This window comes from Chelon labrosus, assembly GCF_963514085.1.
Source record: "Chelon labrosus genome assembly, chromosome: 11".
Lineage (NCBI taxonomy): Eukaryota > Metazoa > Chordata > Actinopteri > Mugiliformes > Mugilidae > Chelon > Chelon labrosus.
This window is the reverse complement of record NC_140344.1, coordinates 19,892,589-19,906,622: the sequence shown is the minus strand read 5'-3', so window position 1 is coordinate 19,906,622 and position 14,034 is coordinate 19,892,589.

Genomic DNA, 14,034 nt, shown 5'->3' with positions numbered 1-14,034 from the left:
GCACTCCTAATGACTTGCCAGACGGAGAGGGCGCTCCATGCTGCTGCATACTTTACAACCACGTAAAGATCTGGTTATTACCATCCATCTTTGTATATGTCAGGATTTATAGAGCATGCTTGCTGTTGGTATTTTTCTTTGCTCGGAAGATGTGTCATCAGCGAAAAGTGTGTCGATCCCCTAAATGCGTCTTGTAAGTCCACGCGGCCCCCGAGCTCCAATGAAGCATTACATGATTAGTGAAATCATAATAATTTGGTTATTGTTTTACGGAAATGTGCTTCATGTGTAGCTTATCAAAATGCTGATAACCGCACACAGTATGCAAAGGTCATCGCTGCAGCTCAGCAACTGATTGATGCTTCCTGCCTGAGTATGGAAAACAACATTATCACCAGCCAGTTTTGTGCAGATGAGTTCATAAAAATGTTGCACACACGCCCGTCCTGATTTAGCACGGCCAGCTACAGGTGCTCCCATTTTAAATAACGCTCTGTACTTGTCAAATGAGAGATAAATCAGCCTTCTCCCAAATGATGTGAATTCAGAACAAACTGTTTTATAGCGCTTGTGGCTCGATTTGTCAGGTGTAGAAAGAAACCACTGCAGAAACAACTATTTTCTTACGGAATATTTCCCTGTTGTGCATCAATGTCTGTGAAGCGTAGGAACAGTTGCGGATGCACGTGCCACACCTCAACATCTGCTCTGTCTGCCCTTCATCCCAGGCCCTTCATCCCAGGCTGTGTCGAACACTCCCTGACCTCAATGTCCTTTATGTTCGACTTATCAGTGAACGAAATTTGCTCCAGGCCCGAGACACCACAGCTTTTCAAAAAAATAGACTGCAGCTTTACTAATCCCGAGCAGAAAATCAATTCGGGAATTAATTGTCAAGCATGTCTTGCAGATCAATCTCTAACTATTACCACAGCAAGGGAACAGTAGAGGCATGTCTATTTTTATCAGCCAACAGTAAATTTGGAATGGTTTTAACTTGTCACTCAGCTATGGACTAAATCATATGCCAGTATGTCTTTGGAGGCGTTGTGACATAACACGCAATATGAAAATATGCTTTCTTAATCAAATCTGTTTGCAGACGCTACTGCGCCGTAACAGAAACAGCAAAACAAAACGAAACACACAAATAGTTAATAAAAGATAAAAGTTAATAAAACGTGCAACCAGCAACAGATTTTTGTTTGTCTCACACCAGTGACAAAGTGGTCCTCTCAGATTTTATTTCCATTGCAGCTGCAACATTGAGGTTATATACTTTCTAGAATTGGTTGATGTAAACTGGTCCGGGTTAAGAGAAACCTGCTTTAGTGTGCATTTTCACCCTCTTCTGTGCATATTTTATTTAGAAAAATGTCTATCTGAGAACCCTTTTACTTAGAGCAGAGGTGTCAAACATATGATATAACATATGATAAAACAGGCCCACCAGAGGGTCTAATCTGGCCCAAGGGATAGATTTACAATTTTTGTAATAAAATTAACTGTTATTTATAATTTGTCCACTAGGGTCAGACTGTTTTAGTCAGAGTTGGGGACGTAATGCAACACTGAGACACAGAACCAAACTGAAGATAGCAGTGATGTGCCAAAATACAAAAATGTCAAGTTGTTCATAAAATCTTTGTACAAGTAGAATTAAATATAATAAATTTAAACGTTGTCATAATGTACTTTTTGCACAAAAAAAAAGAAAAAAAGGAAAAATGGTCATTATTTACAGGTTTATATGCGATTATCCTCCTGGAGATCAGACTGGGCTGTATGTGGCCCCTGAACTAAAATGAGTTTGACACCCCTGACTTGGAGCGTTGCCTTTGTGTTGAACATCAAACAGCCATCTCACAACATTAACAGCTAACTTACATGAGACAAAGAAAACATTTGTCTTGTAGATCAGTTCTGAGACGTGTGATTGCTCTGGACATTTAAATAGCTTCATTTTTGAAGTATTGAAATGAATGGTATTCTAGCAGTGACTGTGTTTGTAATGCTGTTTACAGCTGTAGTAGGTCAGTGATGGAAATGAAATATTATCATTTGTCTTTTATTAGTGGGCTCAACTTATTAGGCTGTGGCTATCGTCTGGAAAATGTGATCATCTTTCATTATACTGCCCATCGCTGGTGATTACATATTTCTAATTATACACATGTGTGCCTCAGGATTTGCTAAATTTAGTTTGTTTTGCCTAATTTAGCCTAAAATCTTAGTCATTTTCAAATGAAAACCGTCTCAACACATTACATTTAAATAAATACATGTGTTAGGTTGTAAATGTACTACAATCAAATGCGAGCAATGTTTTAATGCGTATCTTTTTAATATGCTTTGGAAAGTTGCAAATTTATCAGTTTTATTTTTTCAATGCAAGAACAGAACTTAGCGACTGTGATGTGGATATACTTATCTATATTTCAGCCCCAGGATTTGGCTGTAGAAGCTGACAAACACTCCCTTTTTGGGAAAAAAGCCATTAACTCTGTCTGCCCTACTTTATAGTGGTATAAGAGTAGACAATTGGCATTTGAGAAGCCTCTATTGTTTTCCCTAATCTGCTTTCTCTGTCATGTTACAAAGCAACAACTTTTGTTCATCAAAATGCAGGTCACAAGTTCAGCCAGCGTTTAGCCCTGTTCGCGGTTACCACGGGGAAGCAGCATGAATTTTATAGTGGAAACAAACATCTCGCTCAGCCACAGACTCCCACTCCTCATCATTCATTCAAACAGAGTCAAAGTACGCTTTCTCCTACGCATTACCCTTCCCCTGCTCTGACCTTCAACTCTCTCTGTATCACTGTTCACTTGTCTGCTTTGGTGCCCACACCGCTAATCTCTCCGGTTGCTCCCTGACCCCGTTCTCTTCAACCCAAGCTTTTCCATGGCAACAGCACCTGATCGACATAAATGACACTACAGTATATAAAGGTTAATTAACACCAACTGTTGCCTGCCCACCATCTGCTGTAGAGCCACATTCAAATGGACACTACACTGACAATGTAAAAAGAAAATATGTATGTATGTTGTGCTGTTCAGCTGCACGCATTGCTGAACTGTAGCTTTTAATAACATCCGTGTGAATTCAAAATATGCTAACTGGTTTCGAAAGTCAATATGGACTGCAAATGTTGGAAAAACTCCATATACCAAAGCAAAACTTCTGCCAAAACTGCAAAACTATTGACCTGGCAGTTCCTGGCACTTCTCGTCCTGTTTGTTTTTATGAAAGTGGCAGTGGTTAACACTGATGCCTCACAGCAAGAAGGTTCTGGGTTCAAATTCATTGGCCGACTGGTGGCTTCCTGTGTGGAGTTTGCATGTTCTCCCTGTGTCTCCTTGGGTTCTCTCCGGGTACTCCGGTTTCCTCCCACCGTCCAAAGACATGCTTGTTAGGTTCATTGTTGATTCTAAATTGTCCGTAGGTGTGAGTGTGAATGGTTGTCTGTCTCTCTGTGTTAGCCTTGCAATGGACTGGCGACCTGTCCAGGGTGTACCCCACCTCATGCCCAATGACAGATAGGCTCCAGCACCCCTGCGACCCTCCAGAGGACAAGCGGTTACAGAAAATGAATGAATGAATGAATGAATATATGAATACATGTGTCCACAGTGGCCTGGGGTTATACAGGCGTCTGTATACTACAAATCTCGTAAGAATCTAAAGTTTGATACCATTCAAAAGATGTGTTTCAACCTTGTGTTGAGTATCTTTCTCCCCTGACAGTAATGACTGAGGTTTTCCAAAGTGTTTGTTATTTAATTTGTGACAAAAAAAAAAGAGAGAGAAAGAAATTGCAGTGGGATGTGGGTAAATATTTGCTGATGCTCTGTTGGGTAGCTGTCAAGTTACTTAAGCAGTCCAAACAAGGCAAGTGAGTGCAAAACCCCCAGCAAGCTGGGAAGAAACTGAGGTTGCATTAAAATACATAAACAAAGTGATGACAAATATCTAAATATGGAGACTGGAGGGGATTTCAAACTCTCTTTATCTCCGCTTTCATTTCCTCTCTGTCTTTATCTCAACTGGGATTCTCCGCTTTGATCTTTGAACCTGTAAAATTCACACGCAGAGGCGCTTCTTGACAGTAAGAGAAGAGGCAAGTGTGGCGCGAAGGCAAAGTGAGGGGGTGAGCGGAGGATTAGATATGCAGAACATGGACGTCAAGGGCAGAGGAGGCAGATACAGCTGGAGGCAGCCTATCTGAGTGCGAGCGGCTTTGGAACTGCTCCTACACTAAACAACCGTGTTCCAAATGATGAAGTGATAGAGCGAACACTTGTAAATGCATCGGGAACAATTCTCGTCCGGATACATCAGAGCTGTGGACACACAGTGGGAAACTTTTCTGGTCTGGACAGCATTCAGACATAAAATGCTTGGGGCGCTTCATGAAGTTAAGAAACTAAATAGGAAACTAAATAATAAAAAACACTTTGGTGGTGTACTAAATTTGGTTGCATGCCAGTAACTTCATCTGTTGATGTTTCCCATGGGATTTTTGATTCTTTATGATGTGCAATGGTCATAATGACTCTGATTATTTGACTAAATATACCATTAATAAAAATTCATCAAATAGAAATTACACACAAGTACAATATAACATCTAAACATGACACATACTAGGTTTACATTATATAAAAGCTGTCACTAATGGTATGTTGTCTTCATTTCATATTGATTTAAAGAACTTATAAGTGATAAATATTCGACAACAATTTTTTTGTAATGACTGATGGCTAATTAATCAGTGTTCAATGCTTTCACAATGTAATGGGCCATCTAATCTGTTCCAGAGTCAACATTAATAAGTATATGCAACAAAAAAAGAGTTGTCCTTTATAGGCGGTTCAGGCTTCTGCGTCAGTTTGACGCCGTAGCTATGACAACAGTGCAGAGTATACGCAGACCCTAGCGCCGTAGCTGACGTGGACCTCCCCAGAAATGTAACTAGGTGCCACAGCGACGCAGAGCGCAAGAGCTGTGATTGGTCCGCTTGATAGTAGCGTGTTTCCGCTTTAGTATTTCCGGCTGCTTTGCCGTCTCCGCAGTTGTCAAATTGATTGTTTTGGACCAACAAAGGTGCAACACACTGAAGAAAGGTTAACTGGGGAGGTTTGGGGACTAGGCTACACCGTCTATGTTCCGCAGTACCCTAAATTAGCCATGGGAAATTATACATTGAACATTTACATTCATTCATCTTCTATTCCTGTTAAGAGTAGCGGGGTCTGCTGGAGCCTATCCCAGCTGTCATCGGGCGAGAGGCGGGGTACACCCTAGACAGGTCACCAGTCTATCACAGGGCTAACACAGAGAGACGGACAACCATTCAAACTCACACCTACAGCCGATTTAGAATCACCGATTAACCTAATGAGCATGTCTTTGGACAGTGGGAGGAAGCCCGAGTACCCAGAGAGAACCCACGCAGACACAGGGAGAACATGCAAACTCCACACAGAAAGGCCCAGTCGGCCCATGGATTCGAACCCGGGACCTTGCTAACCACCTTTCCACTGTGCCGCCATTCATTTTTTCAACCGCTTGATTTTTTTTACCAAACATTTTTGAGTTTATTTTTTATGCTTTATTTATATGCTCCACAGTGCTTGTGGACTAGAGGGACAGTTGTGGACACGATTTCCCCACCCCAACATCTGCTCAGTCTGCCCTTCATTCTAGGGAATGAAGTGAAGGGCTTTTTTTCCCCCAGAAGCCATCAACTGTTTACCTAAAGTGAATTAAACAGCTATCAAAAAATGTAAAGACTCTTTGGAGGAGGAAAACACCAGCCCAGTGGGGATTTTCAGATACTTACAACTCAAAATTTGTCATTATAACATTAATTGCTGATAATGTACCCATAAATCATTGTCAAATTCTTCAGTAAGTGTTAACAAAGCTACAACAGATACATCCATTTTAAAGAAAAGTGGTACAGAAAATATATCAATACCATTCAAAAATGCACAAAACACATGGAGTTTCTGCTCCGGCGCTTTAGCAGAAAGCACCATCTACAGTTGAGCGATCACTCACAAGCCCATGCAGCTTTCTCACTCACACTGATGGTGAAATAAGTCAGCTGCATTTTATTTCTGCTGGTGATTACCCGCTCAGAGAAAATGACTGGGCTTTTGTTAGATTGCTTGCTGTGCTTACATGGATGGTTAAAATCCACCAAAGCAAAATGCTTCCTATGGAAATCTGGTGGCTATAACTGAGCAGCGGTGACAAAAGTCTTAACTCCCTTTTGCTTCGATGCACCCACTTTCATAAAAACAAACAAGCAAAGTGCGTACCCGCCCAGAGTGGCGTACATATTTCAAGAAAGGTCACATTTAAATGATACATTTCGTCAATTCAGTTGGTTGGGTTTTGGCAGCAGCTGAGGCGTGCAGCATAACCAGGAAAATCCATTGGGCATGCTGCGTCAGAGAATGCAGGAATTATCACCATTGAGAAGCATCATTGCTTGCCTATTCTGCCATGCCTTCACATTGTTTCTTATCCTTTCTTTCTCATTGCCAGTGGATTAAGTGATGCCTTACACCCCATGCCAAGGCCTTTCTCCAAACAAACCATTCACAAACAGAAAACGCAATCAGGCAAATGCAGTTAGCATACAAAGAGAAATGAATGCACATCTATGCGCTGTGAAAAGACATTTCGAGACTCACTGTGCTTGTTAGAGCAATCCGGGGCATGAATATTCATTCACCCAATTTTCCCACTGTGTGTGTTTTATTCATTTTTCATATTACGTTTGTGTTTTGCAGACACAATGGAGAAATCTCTCATAATCTCGTACACACTCGTCTTTTTTTTAACGCACACAAGCCTGACCCCCATTGCTACTGACGTCCTAGAAGTCCCCAGCTTTTAAAACTTGCCGTGCGGTCTAGTTAGATGCCTGTCATCCTGTTGTTGTTGTTGTTGTTGTTGTTATCGGGATCTGAACCTCAAAACTCAAGCCACTGCGATGCACCTCCCCAGCTGGGAGATGACGCACCTCCTCTAGTATCGCTGAATGCCAGTCGCTGGTATAATGAATGGGGATGCTGCGCAGACACCATTGTTGAACTCATTCATGCTTCCTTGAGAACAGTCCTCTGATGACTCCCACAGAATTCCTTTAGCGAACAAGTGAATCAAAATAAAAACGCAGCTGTATTCAGTATTTTCGTACCATTGCTGCCTCCCTTTCGTTTAACTCACTGCATTTTGTGAATTGTGGTTTAAGTAGCACGATCACCATAGTAACAAAGGTTTAGATACAGGGGTAACTAACGGTTTTTCAGTGTCTGATAAAAACATATTTTTTTCCTGACATCTACACCTAATTTTCCGAGTCTTTCTCTGCGCATAGCATATGCGGATATCCTCTGCTGTTTGTCCTTAGGTGAAGTTGACATATGTGATGAAAAAGCCTTTACAAATACATGAGGTTAGAGACACTGGGAGCGAGATGCCATGTTGAAAATTCATGAGATGCCCTTCCCGTTATCGCAAATGCTCTCCCTGCCCATCCATCCCGCATGCATGTTGTTAGATTATAGAACGGCTTTTATTCTCAAGTTTGTCCGCTGACAGGCAAGTACACACACACACGCACACACACACAGACAGACGCTGAGTCCACACACACACGCACGCACACAATCCACCACCCCTGGGGTTTGTGTATTGACTTGATTGTTGCTAAGAGCAGTGGTCATTAGGCGGTCAAACCTCCCACCATCAAGGCAGAAAAAAACCTCAGCCATAACCGTCACATCCATTTACGCTCAATCCTCGGTGAGCTCTCCGAGTGTCGCGTCGGGTTTAACTCATTGTCTTACCCTGATAAACTTGAGTGGATTCCAGTGAACCATTTGTGTGGCTGAATTGGCAAAAGACAAATCTTTAACGTTAAAAGCTACAAACCTTTAAACTGTTGTGTCACCCGGAAGGGAAGTGCTTGAGACACAGCGCAGCAACAGGGGATGAAAGCAGACATAAATAATCCCAAAAAAATAAATAAAAAATAGAGACCGGACTGGTGGACTGACTTTCGTGACTGCCAACCGATCAGAAATGTGTATCTCCACCTCTGTTTCTATCCTTTGTTGAAGGTATGGCGGCTACTGATGTTGTGTCATTTCTGTGTCTTTTTTTTGTGTGTTGTGCAGGATTATTCACTGTTGTAAAGAAAAAAATCTGGTGTCTGTTGCGTTGGTCTTTTGGTTGGAGCATTTTGCTCTCACAGTTGGGCAAAATCAAAGTACGTCCAATTTTCTTCAGTCTCGCTGTTAGCCATTGTATTGCATTATTTTTAGGGAACATGACATAATCCACAGACGATTACCAAATAGGCTTCATCACAGCAAGGTTCTATTTTATGCAGGTGAAAACCCAGCAGGAGGTTGCTGTAATGCAATATTTATTCATACAAGTCCTTTTTTTGTGTGTGTGTGTGTGTTTTTGCTTCTGCAGCTGCATAGTAATTTTGTAGCAAATTAACTCTGCCCCTGCGCTCGTGGATGTTAAGAAAAAAGAAGTGCGACAGCATTTTCACCTGGTCAGGACTGTTTTACAACTGAACAACTGTTATGTAGGAGTGAGAACAACTGTTATCATCAATTGCTGTGGAAGCACATGCACACACACAGCCGCACACACTGCCCTCTTTAAAATCCAACAAATGCTTTCAATCAGTGCAGAGTTTTCACAGATAATACAATCAACGGCATTTGGTTGGATTAATGTTATTTTTCAGCTGATTGAATTATTGTAGTCATCCTACAGCAAAGAGTTTGAGGGGCATTCCATGTTCTCTGATGTTTTGCTAAACTCTAACACAGTTGGAGGTTGGAGGTTTTGGAGGCACAAGAGAGACCTACACAATATTAGGAAGGTGGTCATTATGTTATGCCTGATCAGTTTGACCAAAGCCATATTTTCTGTTCTATCAGCGGGATTATTACGGGGGTTCTGTCAGTTTAACCGATCAATCAAATAATCAATTTAAACAGATGTCAGGGTGATTGTAGGCACGCCAGTGTTCTCACATATGACAGATGGCAATCTTTAACCTATGTGGAAGACGGTGATAGTGGAAACAGATAAAGCATGTATTTCATTATATAGATTGTCACTCTGCCTTTAATAACCAAACTCGTATCGACTAAACATCTAATTGTTTCAGCTCAAATTTCAGAAATGTAGATCTCCTTGACAACTAACATCGCACTCGGCTACAGCTGCCAATTAAGCGTCCATTCAGAACCTATTAAATTCATGTCACATTAAAAGAGCAGTTGGGGACACTACAGCAAATCACACATACAACTGAACAACAATTCAACCGTCTATTCAGTGAGAAGGAAAATAAAAATCACAATGAGTAATGGGCTGCTATGCAAATGCTTGCCAGGAGGTTAAGCGCACATAAACAGGCAAAGAGTCTCATTAGTGCAAATGTAAATAAATAGAGACGGATGAGGCAGACGGAGAGTGGAAGCGGACCACAGAGACTGTGTCATGTGTGTTAGGATCAGCGTCATCTGATTATTGAAGCAGCAGTGGAGGGAAATGCCCCGCATACCGCCGTTCATTCTGTATCACTTTTATGTGGAAATATAAGGCACAGACGCACCTAACCGGCATCAAAGCACTAATGGCAACATAGGCCGAATGTGCCAGTGCCTCACGATCAAAAACTTTCAACTGGACACACTGAATAGACCCGAGTCAACATCCAGATAGCAGATTCTGCATGTTCTGAAAGAAAATAACTCTTCATACCAGCAGGTGGAAGTACTCTGTATTTGTCATTCAAAAGCCGCGTTTGTTCCTCCGAAAGTTTTCACTAGTACTTGTAAGTGGCCGGCCGTGCTTTGGTGTCTCACTGCTGCCTTGGTTAGACAGCTCTAGTTAGCAAACCCAGTGTGACTCCAAACAACAAGTCTTCCTTTCGTTAATAATAGGCATTCCCAGGAAAACATGTTAGGGTTCTTCTCTGAGCCTGTCAGCCAAAGATAGCGCTCAGAGTTGCTGTCCTGAAAGTAGCGGACACACCCTTTTCCCACCTAGCTCCGGGATTGGACGGCCTTTCCTCACCATATCCATCTTTTCCTGGAAAGTAAGCCACGAAAATCGCTTTCTAAGAAGATCTGCAACCAAATCGTAAGCCTCCCCTCCTTCCACCATCGTGGGTTCAAAACATAGCTCTCACAACGTTAAAGGAAACAATTTAGTTGTGCAGCTCGACTTAAACGGAGCAGCTCTCTGACCCTCCAATCAGACGTCGCGAAAACGCTGACACTACCGTAGGCCACAGAGAAGGCCTAAGTACAAGAACTTGAAATGTGATTGGTTAAAGGAACAACCTCATTACAGTGTGTTTCAAGCTTCAGCCGCCTTAAGTTTTAATTGTGAAGGCCCAGGCAGATTTCTTTGACTCCGGCAACACATGACGGCGGAGATATGATTGGATAAAAAGCTCTAATGCAAAGTTGCACTGCCAGAAGAACCGCAGCAGAGAAACAGGCAAGCCATAAAATGATAAGTATAGGCTATTGGGATATTTTAATAAGATTAATGGGAAAATATTAAAATGTTAGTCAGTGATTTTGATGAAGTTTAGGCCAGCAGAGAAGGCCCACCACTGCAAAAGCGGAAAGCAGATGAGCTACTAGGCTATTAGCTCGGAGGCAAGGAAGCTAAAAAGAGCCACAAACCATTGTATATTACAGATCTGACCTCCCCTGAGTAATGCTGGTCCGATGGTCCACGTTTAAGTCATTGGTGTATCGCTAGTTAAAAGTTTACATATGGTGAAAACTCTTTAGTGCAAAACACTAACTGAATATTAACTGTGTTTTTGTTTGTACAAGGGGTGTCTTCACTGCAAATCCAAGTATGTCCCAAAGGTTTTTGCTTGCACTAGATTGATTACTGTAACAAAGACATAAACTGTTAATCTAATTCAAAGTCAATTTGCAAAAAGTAAAAGTATTCGTAGCATTAAACTAACCCAAGCTGAAAGAATTTAATTTTAATTAAACAAACATATATGCACATTGCGGGCAGTGATTCATCAATTCACACCTCGCCCTGAATCTTTGTTTTATTTAATTAAATATTTAATTTGGAGCGAAACTGCTTCTTTAAATAGTTGTGGGAGTAGGACCCCCTCATCCATATTCAGTGTGTGTTTAAGTTGCGGCTTCCTTAAAATAAGAGAGAAAATAGCACAGCCATCTGCCTCTGAAGATGCATAAACAGAAGCCTGGGTCACATCTCAATGAATTAAAGCCATCGGAGACCGATTTTATTGTTAAAAAAAAAAAAAAAAAAAAAGATATCAGATGATTCATTTTAAAGTACAGGGCTGTTTGTCAGTCTTCACGGGAGCCTCCCCATGGGAACAGTCGCTCCGTAATGGAGAAAAGTGACATATGGGAACGTTCGCGTGGCAGAATCCTCACGTATGCAGTTTCCCGCGTCTCTGCAGAGGGTGTTTTTTTTTTCCCTGTCACTGATGGTATTATACATCAGAAGTCAGCTTATGTACTGCAGGTGTGCCGTAATACTCAACAGATTTTCTGCGTCTTACACAAGGATTAGAAGTTGTTTTGATTAAGTAAGCTTTAGGTAACTCTATGGATAGTTTTCTGCAGATGCCCTTTGCTTACTTCCTGAGTTTAGAAGTTGGGCGACTCGTGGAAACGTTGCCATGGGGCTTTTAGGACATCATGATACATACATTAGAGCCGCACTGTGCTAAATCTAATTTACATGGCTTGATATTGCCGACAGAAGTCTGATTGTCTCTGTTTCATATAAGCTTCTCATTACATTACTGTTTATTGCAAGGGAGCTATCTCAGGTGGAGTGCAATTTAAATATTCCCACATAAAGCAGACCCAACCTTATCCTTCTCATTGCGTTTTGTACAGATTGATGAGTCAGTCGGAGGGCGGCACAGTGGCGTGGTGGTTAGCAGTGATGCCTCGCAGAAAGAAGGCTCCGGGTTGGAACTGGGGCCTTTCTGTGTGGAGTTTGCATATTCTCCCTGTGGGTACTCCGGCTTCCTCCCACTGTCCAAAGACATGCTCGTTAGGTTAACTGGTGATTCTAAATTGGCCCTAGGTGTGCATGTGAGTGTGAATGGTTGTCTGTCTCTCTGTGTTAGCCCTGCGATAGACTGGCAACCTGTCCAGGGTGTACCCCGCCTCTCGCCCAATGACAGCTGGGCTGGCCTGCAGCCTCTCGGCGACCCTTCACAGGACAAGCGGTTACAGGAGATGAATGAATGAGTCAGTCGGTCCTGTTAACTCCACCCTGCCATTATCCATCTGTCCACCAGATGCCCTCAGATTTTCTTACCCATCCAGCCACCTTCCTGTCACACCCAACTGCTTTGCACTAACCCCTGATCTCCAGCTTTACCACGCCTACTCACACACCTGCTTCCAATTCCCTCATTATCTCCATAGTATATATAAACTAGGCCTCTTCACCCCAGTCATTTGCCAGAGTGTCAGGCTGTCTATGTTCTCCGTGGAGCAGTCTTGCTGTCCTGTTATCGGTTCAGTTCTTGCTGCCTGTATCTGCCTGCCAGAAAGAATTTGAATAAAGTCACTCAACTGTTCCTGCCTCCCTGGTTGTCCTGCGTTTGGATCCTATCTCCTGTTTTTCCAAATCTTAATTGTGACAGTACAATCTGGCCGGTATCGTCTCAGCAGAAAATCCTGCCTTCAGCATGCCACTCTCATGGGTGGATGCTGCTGTCACGAAAAGCATCTTCTTAAAAGATGAGAAAGGGCTTTCCATGAAAGCAAGCAGGACTCTTAGTTTGCCTGAGAAGTGACGTTTTACAGGTGGAAGTGTCATGCCAGCCCTGCTGTTCCCTGTTCCCTGTGAGGTAGTAATCCTAGCCTGCGCAGCCACCTTTTTAGCCATGCCCCATGTGTCCCTTAGGCCTGCCAGCCATGTGTTCGCATCACAGTTGGACAGTCTCTGGCCTGCTAGCCACTAGGATAACTCCCAATCAGCCAGCCACGGACCTGCTAGCTTAAAACCAAGCAGCTCGGATACCCAACCTCCAGCCTGCTGTTCCTCCACCGGTTAGCCTGCGGCCTACTCCTAATCAGACAATCCTGAAGATGTTCATGGTGGATTTTGAGGTATGCTTTTGATAATTGTTGTATAAACCCGTATATCTTTGGTTTCTTGACTTGCTGAATCAAAGTTAAGAAACGTAGTGGTGATTTGATTAAGGCGTTGCTGTCTTGCTTGTGTCCTTCGCACCCAAAAACAAACTTCTAATTTCATTCTTGTCTGAATGAAATTAGCGCAGGTTCAGAAAAGCCAAAGGGCCTGTTCAGACTTTTTGCATACAGAGTGTGTAGTTGAGATTGGATCTGTTAATGCCAGGTACCAAAATAGGATTGCCCTAATCGGATCTTAATGCAAGGTCTGAACATGCCCAAAGTCACAGTGGAGGACAAGCCAGTGTTCAATCTCTCTTTTTTTTATTTTTAAATCTGAACAAATGCTGGTCTATATTATAATGATTTGAAAACAAACTCTTGGGGTAGTATTGTTGTTTCGCTTTGAGTACTATACAAGTCTGTCTGCACTTTGAAGCTTTTCCCTATTTCTGAAGCTTTTGGCTGGAAACTTTTTCCACAACAGTTCTGGTGAATCCTGGGAAATTGTTAAATAGAAGTACTTTTTTTTGATTGAGCTTTCTTGAATAGTTGCAGTCTCTGAGGAGCATGTTTTTGCTTGTGACTTTTCAGAAGATGGAGGTTTTTAGCTCACGCTTGGGGGGGGGGGGGGGAATAAATATTACTATAAAAATTTCAAGTTGTAATAGTTGAGCACAAATAATCACTTGAGGCATTCAACTATTAGGAAACAGCCCTTGAACTCTAAATCTCCAGATTATCAGGCTATCATCAGTGTCTCTTGTAACATTTTCTCATAAAGTGGTGAACAGATTGAGATGAAGGT